This window comes from Cervus elaphus, chromosome 13 (assembly GCF_910594005.1).
Source record: "Cervus elaphus chromosome 13, mCerEla1.1, whole genome shotgun sequence".
NCBI classification, from domain to species: domain Eukaryota; kingdom Metazoa; phylum Chordata; class Mammalia; order Artiodactyla; family Cervidae; genus Cervus; species Cervus elaphus.
This window is the reverse complement of record NC_057827.1, coordinates 21,042,433-21,061,648: the sequence shown is the minus strand read 5'-3', so window position 1 is coordinate 21,061,648 and position 19,216 is coordinate 21,042,433. Positions and strand designations below refer to the sequence as shown.

At 39.9% G+C, this 19,216-nt stretch overlaps 1 protein-coding gene across 3 annotated transcripts in view; it reads right to left on the bottom strand.

Annotated features, from left to right (window-relative positions):
- AGBL1 (AGBL carboxypeptidase 1) overlaps nt 1-19,216 on the bottom strand; it is a 909,156-nt gene that overhangs the window by 481,299 nt on the left and 408,641 nt on the right. The gene's annotated exons all lie outside the window — the stretch shown is intronic.

Sequence of the window (19,216 nt, the reverse complement as noted above, 5' to 3'; positions counted from 1 at the left end):
ATATGAGTTAATAGGTGAACCAAGAAAGTCCTGCCCATGGAGGCCTATACATAGTGTTCAGTTCAGTTCAGTCGCTCAGTCGTGTCTGACTCTTTGCAACCCCATGAACCTCAGCACCCCAGGCCTCCCTGTCTATCACCAACTCCCGGAGTTCATCCAAACCCATGTCCACATACAGTGTAGGGCAGTACTAAGATCATAGGCTCTGGAAACAATGGATGTAAGTTCTATTCCCAGCGCTGTAATTTACAGAGGGTGTGATCTTGGACTAGGCACATGAACCTCACCAGACTTTGGCTTTCTTACACATAAATGTGGTTTAAAATATCTGCCTCACTTGCTATAAACATTCAGTGAATGGCTAAAAATGTGTCAACCGCATAGTAAGTACTTGATAATGATGATTATGATTATTGTCACAAAACCATCAAAAAGCTTTCTAAATGTGTCAAAGGACCAAGATAGGAGAATGATTTTTTCTTTTTTCCATTGTCTTTCAGCTGTTATGTCCATTTCATTTCAATTAACAAAAAATCATACTCGTCTTTCTCCCTCTTCGTATTCCATAATATCCCTCCCTCCGGACTGATAAATCCTATTCATTGAAAACAGTCTCCAGGACTATTAATGGCAGGGGAAAAAACAAACAAGAATACCCAAACAGTATTTTTGCCAATAGAATAAGTTTCGAAATTGGTTTCAATGTTGGTCAAAGTCCTTCACATTCTTTCTAGGCTCCAACTAGGCTGGACTACTTACCATTCCTTAAATATCCCTAGCCTTTTGTGACTTTTGTTCATGCTGTTCTTATGGCCTTATCATCTTCTTCTTTTAAAATCCTGCCTTGTTTTGGTGGCTCATCTCCATGTCATATCTTCCAAGAAAACGACTCCATCACCCCTTTTGCTTGAGTCCATATGAGGGTATATACTGCCTTCTTCCTTGTTGTATATTCATAGGCCATATATGTCTTCATAGGTATGCATAGGTTTTATCCCACTATAATACTATGTGCTCTTTCAATGAATCACATGTCATTTATCTTTGCACAGTACCAGACATAACAAAAGTCTCATGCTTATCATAGGTGCTTAATGAATGTTTAACAGAATTTAAGTAATCGTTTCTGCCACAAGTTCTCTTAATGAGATTTTTCTTTTTAAATGTACATTAGCCTGATAATGAGGACCACCAACCTGAAGTCTGACATAAACACTCAAAGAGGAAAACAACTTTGAATGTTGGCAACACACAACCTTCCTCATGACTTTCAGAGCAGACGCTCAGGACACTGGCACTGTCACAAACTTCAAGTAAAAGTGTAAGTTGGGACATGTCTCTAGGCATAATTTGGCACAATTTAGTACAAGAGAGAAAAATGTTAAGAGGCTTGACCTAGAAGTTCCATTATGGGAGTTAATCCTTAGGTAATAATCAGTGATATGAGCAAAGATTGACAACAATAGCATTCATGGAAATGACTGAAATTCTGACAATAGCAAATAAATTACTTTCCATCCTTGTGACAAAATATTAACTGTTGGGTCATTAAAAATGATGTCTCAGAAGAACATTTTTGGCATGAAGAAAAGAAACAGTAACACAAATTATATACATGTTCTTTTATTTTTTAAAAAAAAGCAAGGAAGCAAATATATATATATATATATATATATATATATATATCACAGTATTACAAAATTCAATATTATATATATTTGCTTCCAGTGGTAAAGAACTCACCTGCCAATGCAGGAGACATAAGAGATGGGTTCGATCACTGGGTTGGGAAAATCCCCTGAAGGAGGGCGTGGCAACCCACTTCAGTATTCTTCCTGGAGAATAGCATGGACAAAGGAGCCTGCGGGCTACTGTCCATAGGGTCACAAAGAGTCAGACACTACCAAAGTGACTTAGCATGCACACATTCATAAAATGGGTGTAAGTAAATCTATTAAAATATTAACTATGATTAATCCCTTGGTGTTAAAATAATGGGTTACTTTTATTATTTTTGCCCATCTATATTTTCTAAATGTTCTCCAACTAGCATTTTCTCCCCTTAGAATACTTATAATCAGATAAAGAAAATTTAACAAACACATACTGTAATAACTGGTCTCTTTGCATTAAGTGTAAATTTTTTTAATGTTTGGAAATACATCTAGTCATCAAAATGTCTACCACAGTGGCTGGAGCACAAAAGAAAGTCAGAATGTATTTACTGAATAGATTACTCAGTATATGATGATGAATAAATGAATCTATCAATGAACCCACCAATCAAATATTGGAGAATATCTTTGTCCAATGCCATACAACCTAATAAGCAGTAAGAGAACTTACACCTTGACTAGGTCTTTTAATCTGCCTCCATGATATAAATTCTAAGCTTCTCAGGTGGAGTTAGTGGTAAAGAACCTGCCTGCCAGTGCAAGAGACTTAAGAGATGCAGGTTCGATCCCTGGGTTGGGAAGAATCCCCTGGAGTAGGAAGTGGCAACCCACTCCAGTATTCTTGCCTGGGAAATTCTGTGTGCAGAGGAGCCTGGCGGGCTGCAGTCCCTGAGGCTGCAGAGTCAGACACAACTGAGAAACTGAACACAAAACACTGATATAAATCCTAGTCAACTGTATTCATCTCCTGGGGCTGCCATAAAAAATCAGGAACTCAGTTTCTTAAAACAACAGAAGTTTATTCTTTTGCCATTCTGGAGGCCGTGATGCCAAAATTGAGGTGGGCAGAGCTGTGTTCCTTCCAGAGGTTCTGGGGTAAAAGCCCTCCTTGCCTCTTCCAGCTTCTGGTAACTCCTGGCTCTCTTGCGATCATACCAATATGATCTCATCTCCAGATTCTTACTTATATCTACAAAGACCCTCTTTCCAAACATTCACAAGTTCTGAAGGTTAAGACACACATATCTCTTTTGGGGGGATCACCATTCAACATAATAAATGCATGCTAAGTTGCTTCAGTCATGTCTGACTCTTTGTGACCCTATGGACTGTAGCCCACCAGGTTCCTCTGTCCATGATAGGATTCTCCAGGCCAGGATACTGGAGTGGATTACCATGCCCTCCTTCAGGGGATCTTCCTGACCCAGGGATTGAACCTGTGTCTCTTACATCTACTGTATTGGCAGGTGGTTTCTTTACCACTAGCACCACCTAGGATGCTCTCAACACATTATATTACCCTTCAAATGCTCCTCAATTCCCTCCATAATCTATTTGTTAAAATAGAAGCAACAGGATGCCCTGAAGATGCAAAGTTTAGGCAAAGAAGCCACCATCACTGTAACCCTCTGACCTCAACAAAGATTGGAAAAGTGATTTTAAAATATCAATCATTATCCACTTGACTTTCCCTGCTTCATTTAGGCAAATTACATTCACAGAGGGGAGACAAGAAATTCTGTTCCCATTCAGTCTCAAGATTGATTATTCATCTCTCTTAATTCTCCCCTGTCCCTCTCATGTCCATTGAACATAACACTCTTTTAATAACCCTAATCACTGAAATATTAGCTAAGGAATTTGCAAACCTGCTCATGATTCCTTGGTGATGACAGGAATGGCCATAAACATGAACCTGCAACTTAGAAGAAATAAGAGCAGGAGTCTTATTGGTGAGAGTTTCAGCCCAATTCAGACCCAATCACAATGGAAGCTGTGCCATTAAAGGGCTTGCAAAGACTGATAATGAGATGGTTTAAAACTTTTCATCAGCACATGAAATGATTGTCTCCTTAGTGGAGAAAAAAACAAGCAAACCTACAGTGATGTCCATACAGGGTTTCAAGTCCCTCTGTGGGCAAGTGACCTGCCCTTGAAATTAACCTGAGCCGAAGCAGAGAAGCCACCTGACTGGAGTGCAGATTCTAGCAATGAAATCTGAGAAACTGCACCCTCTGCTTAATGTGTTCCTTATCAGCTAGAGGAAATCAGCAGTTTGAGCTTTAGCCTGTCAAAGTCTTTGCAATGAACAGAGTTTCTAGATTTCCATTCAAAAAGCAAGATATAGCAAGGTTCATGTAAAGGTCCAATTGAGGACAAGTTAGAAAAAGGTGACCAAGGCCTTGAATGCCTTGTCTAGTGCGTTCTTCCCGCACAGCCAGTGAAGAAATTCACAAGCAGTTTTTAATCAAAGTACTTGTAGGTAGCCATTTCCCTGCCTGTCCCCATATGCTCATGATACACTTGTGTGTCTGGCTGTAGAGATACAATGATTTAAGTCACATCCTTACCCTCAAGAGTTTACAGTGTAGGTGGGAAGAGAAATACTTGCAAAAAAAAAAAAAAATGGAATATTCATAAAGGGGGCATAAACAAGTGAAAATGATACAACCAGGAGACAAGTCATGAAGTTTCCCTGTGCAGTCAAAGAAGATCTTAAAAAAGAGGAAAATTTTGATCTGAAACTTGAAGGCTTGGCAGAATCAATGATGATAATAAGAATGTCAACATATATTGATCACCTATCACGCATCAGACACACTGCACTCCACACAATGCATGATGATCTGAACTTAGCCTCATAGCTATCCAACAGAAGGGGCTCAGGATGATCATACACTTAGAAAATGGTAGAAGTTGAACCCAGATTGGTCTGACCCCTTGTTACATTCTATATTCTCAACTCTTATGTGGCACTGCCTTTTGAAATAGAAGCTGGCAATGAGGGTTACCAATATCTATTTTTCAACTGATGGAGCAGCTCAGGTTTTGTAGGCAATTGACTAAAGAAAAGGAATCCCACTCCTGGGCATAACATTATCTGAAAGGATACATGCACCCCAATGTTCATTGCAGCACTGTTTACAATAGCCAAGACTTGGAAGCAACCTAAGTGTCCTTCAACAGAGGAATGCATAAAGAACATGCTGTACATATACAGTGGAATATCACTCATTCATGAGAAGGAAGGAAGCAATGCCATTTTCAGCAACATGGATGGGCCTAAAGCTTTTCATATTGAGTGAAGTAAGTCACACAGAGAAAGAGAAATACTGTATGACATCACTTGCAAGCAGAATCTAAAAGGAAATGATACAAATGAACTTACAAAACAGAAACAGACTCACATGCTTAGAGAACAAACTTATGGTTGCTGAGGGGAAGGATTGAGGGAAGGGATCGTTAGGGAGTTTGGGATGGACATGTGTGAAGTAAAGTGTTAGCTATTTCAGTCGTGTCCGACTCTCTGTGACTCCATGGACTGTAGCCCGCCAGGCTCCTCTGTCCATGGAATTCTCCAGGCAAGAATACTGGAGTGAGTAGCCATTCCCTTCTCTAAGGATCTTCCCAACCCAGGGATCAAACCCATGTCTCCCTCACTGCAGGCAGATTCTTTACCATCTGAGCCAGCTGGGCAGCCCATGGACATGCACATACTGCTACCATTATATTTAAAACGGATCACCAGCAATGACTTCCTGTCTAGCACAGGGAACTCTGCTCAGCGTTATGTGAAAGCCTGGCCAGGAGGGGAGTTTGGGGGAGAATGGATCATGTATATGTACGGCTGAGTCACGCTGATGTGCACCTGAAACTATCACAACAAGGTTAATCGGCTATACTCTAATACAGAATAAAAAGCTTTTTCAAAAAAAAAGGAATCCCCGACAGGGAAGGCTTTGTATGGACTGAATAGAGAAGGGAGGGACTGAAAGTGAGGTTTCAAGCGATGGATGCTGCAATCGTTTGATGACTATGCGACAACTTTGCCACCAGGAGCATACGAGAAATAAGCAATCACCGTGAGTGAGCTACCCAGAAGTGTCACCATGGGAATTTCAGTAATAAAGCGAGATGAAAACTCCTGCAAAGGGAAAGGGAAAGAAAAAATGGGGCACTAAAGATTAAAAGAAGGCTTTGAAAAGCACTGTTGATAAATACAAGCACACTGGCGGTGGTGGGGGAGTGTGTTTAATATATGTCATATATAGTTTATGTTTCTATATATGTAGAGACAAACGTGTATGCATGAATGGTTATGTGATGTAAATATTAAGCTAAAAAATCATATGGCACATACATATATATTTTAAATAATGTTTCGACATTTATATATTGGTGTGATACTCCTGTGAAATCCTAAATAAAAAAACTCTGTGAGAATTAATGAGATCTTAAAACAAATGTGCATGGTATGTCTGCTCCAGGGAGACAGGTACTATATAAACACCAAATATTATAACAGGTTCTTCTCAGATGGGACTCAGGGGAAGAATGTGGCTAGGCATAAACAGAGTTCATTGCAAATTCTTCTCTTCTAGAAAAGAGAGTTTGGGGGGCTTACCTGGTGGTCCAGTGGCCAAGACTGCATTCTCAATGCAGGGTGCCCACAGTTCAACTCCTGATCATGGAACTAGATCCCCCATGCTGCAACTAAGGATCCCACATGCCACAACTAGGACCTGCTGCAGCCAAATAAATAAATATTTTTTAAAAAGAGAGTTTGAGAAAGATGCTACTGTGGTTGATTCCTTTAGAAGCTCCTACTATGAAAGCGAAGTTTATTATAAACCGAGTTCCACTCCCCTGTGAACCAGTGCAGGGGTCAAAAGTCTTCCTAGGGCAGTGGGTTTCTACCCTGGGACACATTAAAGGTACCCAGAGCCTTTAAAAAGGGGAGAGGTGTAATCTGTAAAATTCTCCAGGGAACTCCATGTAAGATTGAGGTTCTCTGACCTAGAATGCATTTACCTAGAATAATTATCCAAAAACCAACAAATGAGAAAATAAGATCATAACATTCTTTAACCTTTTGGGCAGGAAATGGTTTGTGTGGACACTAAACCACCAAATTTCTCACATGGGTCCCAATGACAGAGATAAAGCTCAGGGTTAGTAGGAGAAATAGCAAAGGGCCATGATATAAGAGACAGGCTGGGGGGCTCCAGGAGGTGTTAGGAGCCCAGTGAAGGGGTGCTCAGTCACTCAGTCATTTCAGACTCTTTGTGACCCCATGAACTATAAGCAGAGACACTGCATTACCAACAAAGGTCCATCTTGTCAAGGCTATGGTTTTTCCAGGTGTCATGTATGGATGTGAGAGTTAGACTATAAAGAAAGCTGAGCATCAAAGAATTGATGCTTTTGAACTGTGGTGTTGGAGAAGACTCTTAAGAGTCCCTTGGACTGCAATGAGATCCAACCAGTCCATCCTAAAGGAGATCAGTCCTGGGTGTTCATTGGAAGGACTGATGCTGAAGCTGAAACTCTACTTTGGCCACCTGATGCGAAGAGCTGACTCATTTGAAAAGACCCTGATGCTTGGAAAGACTGAAGACAGGAGGAGAAGGGGATGACAGAGGATGAGATGGTTGGATGACATCACTGACTCAATGGAGGTGAGTTTGAATAGACTCCGGGAGCTGGTGATGGACAGGGAGACCTGGTGTGCTGTGGTCCATGGGGTCTCGAAGAGTCAGACACAACTGAATGACTGAACTGAACTGCACTGGACGATAAGTCCACTGTCCATGGTTCCTCTGTCCATGGGACTTTCCAGGCAAGAATGCTGGAGTGAATTGCCATTTCCTCCTCCAGGGATCTTCCTGACCCAGGGATCGAACCTGTGTCTCCTGCATTGGCAGGCAGATTCTTTACCACTGAGCCACCTGGGAAACCTTCCTTTAGGTCACTGGCTTTCAATACTGCTACCAGAAAAGCTGCATTCCATTTCACATTTCCTTGCTTCTGTTGTTGAATACCTAAAATATTGAGTCCAGTGAAGGCAGAGCTAAGCTAAAGAGTCAATGATGCAGAACTAATAGTAAGGAATCAGGAAATCTGGGGGAAGTAGCAAGGGATATCTATAGGGTAGTCCAACTAATTCTGACAGCCTACAACTTCCCTCTCTCAGCAGAATATCTCAAACTTCTCTAACGGTAAGAATCTGCTAGGATTTATTTAAAATTTTTTTATTTATTTGGCTGCATCAGGTCTTAGTTGCGGCACATGGCACTTTACCAGATCTCTTATTGCAGCTCATGGACTCTCTAGATATGGCGCATGCGCTCAGTAGTTATGGTGGTTGGTCTTAGTTGCTCAGCAGCATGTGGGATCTTACTTTTCCAACCAGAGATCAAACCTGTATCCCCTGCATAGCAAGGTGGATGCTTAATTACTGGACCACCAGGGAAGACCCAAGATATTTGTTAAATGCGGTAATTCCCAAATGATACCTCAGACCTTCTGAATCCTGGTCTCCAAGGAAGATACCTGGGAAGCTCTGTGTTCAATGAGCAGCCATTTACTTAATGCACAACTTGTCAATTTACATCTAAGCAGCTGCATCTAACACCCAAGACAAGGACACCAAGCTGAACTGAGTGCCCAGTAAGCACTCCTCTGTTTCTGAACTGATAAGGCCTGGCACCGATACACACAAAAAAATAGTCCACCCATTGAGTTCTTTCCTCTACCTTCTTCAGAAGCAGGAATCTTTCGTCATCAATCTATGCTCAAACTTTGATTCTAAATTCTTTCCTCATTTTGAAATCCTCTAGGATTTTAAACATGTAGCAAGTGACTAGGTAATATAGCTAGGTAAGCTGATTCCAACATAAGGATTGCTTTCCTAAGGAAGCAAACAAAATTATATACTAGAATCAAGGCTTAAATTGGTGCAAAATTTCATAGGATCTCAATTTTAAATCCCCACACCTTTATTCTCACCCCAATTAGGTATAAGAATGAGAATTGAGAAACATATTTTAAAGGTTTAATATGAGCATAGTGAATAAAGATTTCATTGCTACTTACTTTCAGGCAAACTAACACCAAAGAGAGTAGATCTTAGAGACAAATGAACATGGGCACCAACTGTGGCTTCTGTTTCCTTCATTTATTTGAGCACATACACCCTGGGCAAAATGAAATGTGACCAGAGGAAAATCAGAAGAAACACAATTTCTAGTCATCTTGAAAAATTGGCAGCAAGTTCCAAAAATGTTAACCTTCTGGGAAAATGGTAGCAATAGATCTGATCTTCTTCAGAACACCTCCTCAACATGGGCACTATTAGAGGGTCCTATTATACTCACACGATTATTGTATGTAGGTAGGCTAAGAAGGTAAAGCTAGAGCTTCCCAGGTGGCTCGGTGGTAAAGGATCCACTTGCCAATGCAGGAGATACAGGTTGGATCCCTGCATGGCGAAGATCCCCCGGAGGAGGAATTGGCAACTCACTCCAGTTTTCTTGCCTAGATAATCCCATGGAGCCTGGTGGGCTACAGTCCGTGGGCTAGCAAAGAGTCGGACCTGACTGAGGGGTGAACACACATGCATGTACAAAGGTAAAACTACATGCCAAAATAAACCAGTAAGACTCAGAAAGCTTTACTAAACTTTTAAGTCAAAGAGGAAAAAAGTTATAAGCTCATGGTTAACTAATTCTGTTACACATAATTAATTCATACAGATTTTGGCTGAACAGTGCTCAATGGTACCCTGAGATGTCTATTTGCCTCTAGCGCAAATCAGCCGCAATTTCCCATCTATTTTTTTTTTTATAATTTTTTTTTCCATTTATTTTTATTAGTTGGAGGCTAATTACTTTACAATATTGTGGAATGCAAACTAGTACAGCCACTATGGAGAACAGTGTGGAGATTCCTTAAAAAACTGGAAATAGAACTGCCATGTGACCCAGCAATCCCACTCCCGGACATACACACTGAGGAATCCCATCTATTTTCTTATCAATTTCACTTTCCTTGTCCTACCTACCCTACATATGATATCTGCTATCAACCTAAAAACTCTCCCACAGTCTGCAACCTAGGATACTTAATCTATAACAGGAATGTAGTGCTAGCATCCCTTAGGTGGAATATTCAACCTCTTTCTGCTTCAATGTTTTCATTTCTTAAAAGAGACAATGAGACTGTGGCTCATGTAAAATTACTGGGAAAAACATAACACTGATGTAAATAAATAGTGTAACGCCTGGCAAATAAGTGCAACTTATTACCATACAGAATAATATGGGATATTATGTCCCTGGAGAAGAGAATGGCAACCCATCCCAGTATTCTTGCCTAGAGATTCCCATGGACAGAGGAGCCTGGTGGGCTACACTCCAAGAGGTAACAAAGAATCAGACACAACCGAGCAACATATATATAAAGGCAATTATTTTTATTTTGTCGTCTTCTTCTTGAAGTTTTATTTTCTTTTAAAAAAGAAATCCACCCTTTAAATGTTGGAGAAAACTGACTTGATATTCATGTTTCTTCAAGTTGGTACCTAGTCATACTAGTTGACCTGACCTGGTTTCAGCCAGGCCTCTGAGCCTTCTTGTTGGGTTGATTTAACTCTTTTTTTTGGGGGGGGGGGGAGAGGGGGGTTCTCTCACTGTTTTTTTTGTTTGTTTTTTTTTTTGACTGCACCCTGTGGCATGTGGGATCTTAGTTCCCTGACCAGGGATCAAACCTGCACCCCCTTCAATAGAAGCACAGACTCTTAACCACTGGACCACCAGGGAAGTCCTGAACTCACTTTTTAAAGTGGTAATATAAGGAGGAGTCAACCTGCTTTCCAACAAGAAAAGCAGTACTATTTGTTTCTACTATTCACCAATCTTTCTACTTTTATTCCATTAGTGTTCCCTCTACGCCAGACTACTCATGGGGCAGAAGTCACTGAAAATGGAAAGAGACCACAGATTTTACATGAAGAATCTAAGATTCCTACTCATCTCAGGCTCAGAAAATCTCAGAGGAATCAGGAGACCAGATGAGTGTGGTGTGTGTTTCTAACATCCATTTTCTACTCTACTGGCAGAAAATAAATTTTTATTTTATTATATATAATCCTTTGACACCCTTTAAGCCAATAATCCTGCATAATCCTGGACAATATGACTACCAGGCAGATGTATCCTGCAAGTGGTCCCCAAAAGACTTCTAATCTTGTTTAGTTTCAAAACTGGTCTCAAGTCTTTCTTTAAGATATGAAGTTTAAAGCATAGTAGAGATGCTTTCCCTTAGACATGATACCCTAATCATACATTCCTGATTCTACAATTCTCCTGAATGAGTTAAGAGAGATCTTTATAATGATCCCTTTTATGTTGAGTATGCCTTGGGTGCACTGTCCTCTTAAGAAAGCAAAGATGTCAGCTGTTGGAATTGCCCCCAGAGGATCTTAAGTAAGGCATACGTGCACAGTCATGTCCGACTGTTTGTGACCCCAGGGACCGCAACCACCAGGCTCCTCTGTCCATGGAATTCTCCAGGCAAGAATACTGAGTGGATTATTATTTCCTTCTCCAGAGGATCTTCCCGACCCAGGGGTCGAACCCACATCTCTGCATCCCCTGCATTAGCAGGTGGATTCTCTACCAGTGCACCACCTGGGAAGGCCTCTTAAGTGAGGAAATGGCCATGGACCTATTGAGTAAGCCTCCTCTTCACCTGATGGAATCAAAAAAACTTCATGTGCCAAGGATAGCCCCATTGCAAATAAAAAGCTTTCCATGTACATCCACAAAAGATCAAAGTTTGCTGCATATCTAACAGATCAAATGATTATTCTGATTTTCAGCCTTTAAGGAAGAAATTATTGCTTTTCTTTGTTTGCTTTTGGCCACACAGCATGGTGTGTGTGGCCCAAGTTCCCCAAACAGGGGTCAAACCCACGCCTCGTTCAGTGGAAGTGAGGAGTCCTAACTACTGGAACACCAGGGAAGTCCCTGGTTACTTTCATAATGGAGAAAAAAAAAGCCGCAAAATATATTTATTTAAGTAAAAATAAATAATGGAAAAGAGAGAGACTTTTCATTCTGTCCCTTTGCACAGCTTTCCAGGGGGAAAAAAAGTAATTTTGGCTAGGTTCCACGGTGAAAGGGATTCTGTCCATTTAGTTTACCAACTTGTTCAGTAGCTCAGTCGTGTCCGACTCATTGTGACCCCATGGACTGCAACACTCTAGGCTTCCCTATCCTTCACTATCTCACAGAGTTTGCTCAAATTCATATTCATCAATATTAGATATGTGTAGTGATGTTTCAGAATGTTTGTTTATGCGCTAGTTCAGACAACTTTCCCTGTTACTCGTTCTTGATAAGTGAAAATTGCAGGGAAATAAAAATACATATCAAAACATAGGAAAAAATTCATATTCATTGAGTTGGTGATGCTATCTAACCATCTCATCCTCTGCCACCCTCTTCTCTTTTTGCTTCCAAACTTTCCCAGCATCAGGTTCTTTTCCAATGAATTAGTTTGCATCATGTGGCCAAAGTATTGAAGCTTCAGCTTCTGTATCATAGCACTAGTTTATAACATGCCCTGTCTCTCCTTCTCTCTCTCATATGAATATATAAATGTATATTAATATATACATATATGTATATGAATGAATCAGTAAAGAATAGCTAATAAATCTATCAGTCTCGAGAGTGTAGGCATGTTTTTATGAGATGTTCAAATGTTGGCCATACCACCTCAGTCAACACAACAGCAGAGCTTCTAAAGCCTGAACTTGAAAGCATTTCAGATAGACTCTGTTTTATAAAACCAATCAGATAAAACTGACATCCATTTAATAATGCGACAACTCCTTTCTTAAATTGAAGCATCAAAATTGTCACGAAATAGATTAAATTTTATTTGCTCTAAAGGCATGGTTAATCAGAGTTCCCTCCCTGAAATATCTTAATCAAGCTGTGGCTTTGACCAGACCTCCTCTGAATTTATTCTGATCTAGGACTTGTCCCAACTGAGATTCAGCCTATAGACATGGATGGCAAACTGAAGAATAAACCACTCAGGTTTTATGAGGGCTTCTCCTCTGAATACCACACTGGTCAGAGTTTCTTCTTGTCAATTGCTCTGGAAGGCATAATCACCACCATCTACCATGCCTAGCACTGTACGGTCTTTGGGAAGAATGTTAATGAACATCTGGACATGAGTCCTTTCACCATAGTCAAAATCCAGCCGTTCCATGCTGGACATGGCCAAAATATTTTTTAATAGCAAGATAAAAGGACATTATAGATGGAACAAGCAGGACAGCTTTATGGGGAAGTTAGCCCTTTGTTAAGTTTTTCAACTTAAGATGACATTACCCAGATAAATGTGCCATGAATTACTAATGTTGAATTTATCCAATTCAGGTTGGCAATCACAAAAGTTAAACCATGCCACTGTTTTGTCTGCCTGATTGTTTTTGTTGTTGTTTAAATCTGGAGTATCAGCTTTCATTTTGGATGAAAAAAAGGTGACATTTCGAAGAGAAGATGCAAATTCACAGAAAAAAAATCGCATAACTTGCAGTCTGTCAATCTAGTAGTCAACTGACATGAATGACAATGATAGGAGAATATCCATGAATGAACATCAATTGTTAGATATATTTCAAGGGAAAATGCCAAGAAACATTGATTCGGATATGGATGGATAGATGGATGGATGAGAGTATAAGCTAATGACTATGAGATATCCATACAGACTATTTGGATTCAAATCCTAACTTTGCCACTTACTATCTCTGTGACTGAGAAAATCTGCATGAACCTCAGTCTTCTCTGTAAAATGAAGACAGTGATGATGGTTCTATCTACCCCACAGAGTTCTGTTGAGAACTGAGAGATTAAATATGTTTTACAGCACTTAAAATAACATGTGGTAACTTGTAAGCCCTCAAAAATTGTTAGCTTTTCTAGTGATAGTTAAAAAGAAAGCCAAATTCTACATAAAATCATGCTTCTTATTTCTTATATTTCTACAAAGCTTTAGAGTTTATAAAAATTGTTCACATATTTTAAATCATCTGGTCATCAGTACAGGCAAATGACTTAGCTATAAGACATAGTTATAACAATTTTACATATGAGCAATGAACTGGGAGATAATATACTTTGCATTAAATCAAACTAATTTAATAGAAAAACAAATACTACAGATCAGGACTCAAAACCTGGCTTTGCCAATTAACTAACTCAGAGATTTTGGAAAAGTCACTTAACCTCTCTAACCTCAGTTTCCTTATCCATAAAATATGATAAAATAATGACATATTTATAACATTGCTATAAGGTTTGTCCTGTTAGTAAATATTTATGGTGTGCTTCTTATGCACCAGGCACTGTGCTAAAAACTTGATATGATGAAGTAAAACATTGCAAATGCCAGGCATTTCAAGCAATTGATACATTTTAATCGCGTTCATTGTTTTAATCATTGGTTGCTGTCCCAGAGATTTCATAGGAAGAGGACAGCATAATCAGATATTGAACTCAGAACTTGTTTTTTATTAATATAAAATCTTAAAGAAGTTTTATAAAGGTCTTCTAACGGGTGAATGGTCAATAGAGTTTCAGGGAAGCAAGAGTTCTTTCTGGACAGAGTGTTTGGCAGGTGAAGGATGTGGATAACTACAGACTTTAAACTTGAGTTCATTTTGTTTTGTTTTTACTTTAACTCAACAAGAAGCACCCATTTGAAGGGAACAGTTTGATGCATGTTCACAAGTGTGTACACCCACATAATCACCACTTCAGTCAAGATACAGAACATTTTCATCACCTAAAAGATTCCCTCATGCCTGCTTGCAGTCAATACCTCCACCACTGTCCCCAGGCAACTATCAATCTACTTTCTTTCGCTTTAAATTAGTTTTGCCTGTTCAATAATTTCATAAAATAGAATCACACAGTATGCGGTCTTCCTGTGTCTGAATTCCTTCACTAAGAATATTTTTGAGATTCATCCATGTTAAAGCACATATCAGATTTTTTTTCCTTTGTATTGTTGACTAATATCCCATTGTATGGATATGCCTTAGTTTGCTTTTCTATTCATCTGTTGATAAACATTTGGATGATTTTCAGTTTGAGGCAACTATGATTGGAAGTGCTGTGAGCTATCATGAGCATATGTGGTTTCATTTCCCTGGGGTAAATACCTAGGAATGGGATTCCTGAATCATAGAAGTATGTGTTTGTATGTTTAATTTAAAGTTCAAAAATATCTTCCAAAGTGGCACTCCCACCAGATGCGTAGCAGAGTCCAAATTGCTCCACGTTCTTGCCCACACTTGGGTTCACTTTACTTTGCTTTTGAAATGTATTTTATTTTATTATTGGAGTATAATTGAGTTATAATGTTGTGTGAGTTTCTCCGGTACAATGAAGTGATTCAACCATGTGTATACATGTATCCCCACCTTCTTGAGCCTCTCTCCCACCCCAGTCCCATCCATCTAGATCACCACTGAGCTGCGCTCCCTGTGCTGCCAGCAGGCTTCCCACTAGCTGCTGACGTCACTCACGGTAGTGTCTATATGTCAATCCCGCGCTCCCCTTCCCTCCGCCACGTCCACAGGGACGTCCTCTATGTCTGTGTCTCTACTCCTGCCCTGTGAATAGGTTCATCTGTACCATCTTTTCTAGATTCCATATATATGCATTAATATATGATATTTACTTTTTCTCTTTCTGACTTACTTCACTCTGTATGACAGACTCTGACTCCATCCACATCACTACAAATGACCCAATTTCATTCTATTTTATGGCTGAATAATATTCCATTGTGTATATGTGTCACATCTTCTTTATCTAGTCATCTGTCAATGGATGTTTAGCTTCCTTCCTTATCTTTTACAAAAGAGGCAAGAATAAACAATGAATATATGATGGGTTTACTTTTCTTCAATGTTTTTTTTTTTTTAACTGAATGATAATTTTCTGTTTTCTGTCAAACCTCAACATGGATCAGCCACAGGTATACATATATCCCCTCCCTTTTGGACCTCCCTCCCATCTCCCACCCATCCCACCCCTCTAGGTTGATACAGAGCCCCTGTTTGAGTTTCCTGAGCCAGACAGCAAATTCCCATTGGCTGTCTGTTTTACATGTGGTCATGTAAGTTTCCATGTTACTCTTTCCATACATCTCAGCGTCTCCTCCCCTCTCCCCATGTCCATATGCCTATTCTCTATGTCTGTTTCTCCACTGCTGCCCTGTAAATAAATTCTTCAGTACCATATTTCTAGATTCCATATATGTGTGTTAGAATACAATATTTATCTTTCCCTTTCTGACTTACTTCACTCTGTATAATAGGTTCTAGGTTCATCCATCTCATTAGAACTGACTCAAATGCATTCCTTTTTATGCTTGAGTAATATTCCACTGTGTATATATACCACAACTTCTTTATCCATTCATGTGTCGATGGACATCTAGGTTGCCTCCATGTTCTAGCTATTGTGAATAGTGCTGCAATGAACAATGGGATACATGTTTAATTTCCAAAATAAACAAGCAGTTCATACAACTCAATACCAGAAAAATAGACAATCCAATCAAAAAGTGGGAAAAAGACCTAAACAGACATTTCTCCAAAGAAGACGTACAGATGGCTAACAAACACATGAAAAGATGCTCAACATCGCTCATTATTAGAGAAATGCAAATCAAAACTACAATGAGACATCACCTCACATTGGTCAGAATGATCAGAATGGCCATCATCAAAAAGTCTACAAACAATAAATGCTGGAGAGGGTATGGAGAAAAGGGACTGCTTTTGCAGTATTGGTGGGAGTGTAAATCAATACAGCCACTATGGGAGATGGTATGGAGACTCCTTAAAAAACCAGGAATAAAACCACCATATGACCCAGCAATTCCACTCCTAGGCATATACCCTAAGGAAACCAAAATTGAAAGTGGGTTGACTTTTCATGGGCAGAACTGTTGGTGACAAAGCTGAAGGGATCTTCATAGGTACACACACAGGACTCTCAAAAGCCCCCAGGCTCCTTTTCCTGTGCGCGCCTATGAGGGGACTTTTCTAAGGTCCTCCCCATCAACTCAAGAATCCCAGAAACCTTTCAGAACTAAGTGAAAAAAGCAAGCAAATGGCACGTAGATGGGAGGGAGAAATTGAGGAAAAGAAGACTGAAAAGTAGACTATCCTAAAAACAGACAAGTTGTAGCTACCAAGGACCCATGTGAAGCAGAGGGTGGAAAGCAAAGCTCCACGACATTTCCGCAGTTATTTTCATTAAATGTTTATTCACAAAATAATAAGGTGCAAAAAAAAAATCCTAGATAAGAGATCTTCTTCCAGTGGGTTCCACTGGGAGGTTTTTGTTACTGTTATGATTAGGTTTTGCTCAAAAAGCTAGGACTTGGCTGTAGCCGACAAGGGCTATTCATTAGCTTGCCACTAAGAATGTAAACACTGAAATCGGTTATTTTAGGGTCAGGCACTGGAAAAGATTCTAATAAAATAAATTGACCAGCTTCCCACGGATGAGAAAACTCTAAAACCTGATGGCTTTTTGCTGGTAACTGCAGCTGTAAATTCAGGCAATCCAGGATAAATGCCGGCCTCCTTTCTGGGATAAAATGCCTCTATCAAGCTACCAAAATATTATTAAGAGGGGTAAGGAATTGCTGCAGGGAGAAGCATGCAGGCCTTCTCCTCTCCTGATCTCCTTAAAGCAATGCCAGACATGATGGATTTTGTATTATTAATACTATTGTGCCCATGTCGGATTTGAAGATGCAGGGACATGCATCTATATTTAATTTAGGTGTCTGTCCGTTGATGTGGAAAGGGGGATATGAATGGCCGGTGGGAACAGTTCCCTTTATTCAATCATTCTGAACACAGTCATTTTACACGCTTTGTGTTCTTTACATCTTTTCATGTCTTTAGCACTCATTCATTTATTTAACAAATCATATTTGAGTACCTCGGTGCCCTTCCAGAAGCTGGAGACAGAGAGAGGACAAGACAAAGTTTCCATACTCGTGAAATTATCATATACATGGGAAGACATGTAATGAACACACCATTGAACATGTAGAAACTATTAAAAAGGGCAAGAGAGGGACTTCCCTGGTGATCCAGTAGTTAAGACTTTACCTTCCAATGCAGGGGGTGTGGGTTCCATCCTTTGTTGGGAACCAAAGATCCCATATGCTTTGGGGCCAAAAAACCAAAACATAAAAAAAGAAGCAATATTACAGCAAATTGAATAAACACTTTAAAAGAGGTCCACACCAAAAAAAAAAAAAATCTTTTAAAAAAATAAGAAAAGAAAAGGGTAAGGCAGATAGAGAGTGCCTTGAGGAGCATGCCTCTCAATAGCTATTGGTCAGGGAAATTCTCTCCAATAAGAGGATGTCTAAGTAGAAACATGTGATCAAAAGAAGTTATGTCAATATTAGGGAAATTACATTCCAGGCAGAGGCAACAGCCAGCACAACATGGTCAGCCCAGAGCCCTGTAAGATTTTTAGTATGATAGGTAAATAGAGTGGGATACAGAGTAAGCGAGAATCCCAGGAATGACAGGAGATGACTCTGCAGATGATACTCACATGATTCTTAAGAAGTCTAACGAACCTATATGAGGTCTTCAGAAAAGCTACCCTGGCTGGAACAGGGTGCCTCCATCAATAGACAGAGGCCACCTTCAAGATAAAAGAGTGAATTCATTGAAAGTCTAGTTCAAGTATGTGCACGCCAAGTCGCTTCAGTCATTTCTGGCTCTTTGTGACACTGTGGACTATAGCCCACTAGGCTCCTCTCTGAGGCAATTCTCCAGGCAAGGTGGCCATGCCCTCCTCCAGGGAATCCTCCTGACCCAGGGATGGAAACCACATCTACTGTGTCTCCTGTATTGCAGGTAGATCCTTTATCACTGATCCACCTGGGAAGACCCCATCAGGTAGAGATTTCTAAATAATAAAATCATAAATATCAGTAGGACACAGATTTTGTAGGGCCTTGGATGGCAGACAGAGGAGCCCAAATTTTATAAAGTGAGGATCAGAAGTCATTGAAAGTTTTGATATATGGTAAAGGTGTTTAATCTTATAGACATATTCAAAATATATTAAAATTGGGAGAAAGCAATTAGCAGGCTAAGGAGAAGTAGTTACCAGGCTACAGGAGAACAGAGACCAAAGCATAGAGACAATGGGAGACATGAAAGACATCAAGAAGGCAATTCTTGGGAAACTTCCCTGGTGGTCCAGTGAGTTAAGAATCTGATCTTCCAGTGCTGGGGGCACAGGTTCGATCCTTGGTGGAAGAACTACAATCACACATGCCACATGTCAGTGTGGCCAAAAAAGAAGGCAACTCTTGGCAAGTAATGGAAGATGAAGAGGAGACATGAATTATTTAGCTTCTACTAACGCATCTACTAAGGACAGAAATGGTATGGACCTAAC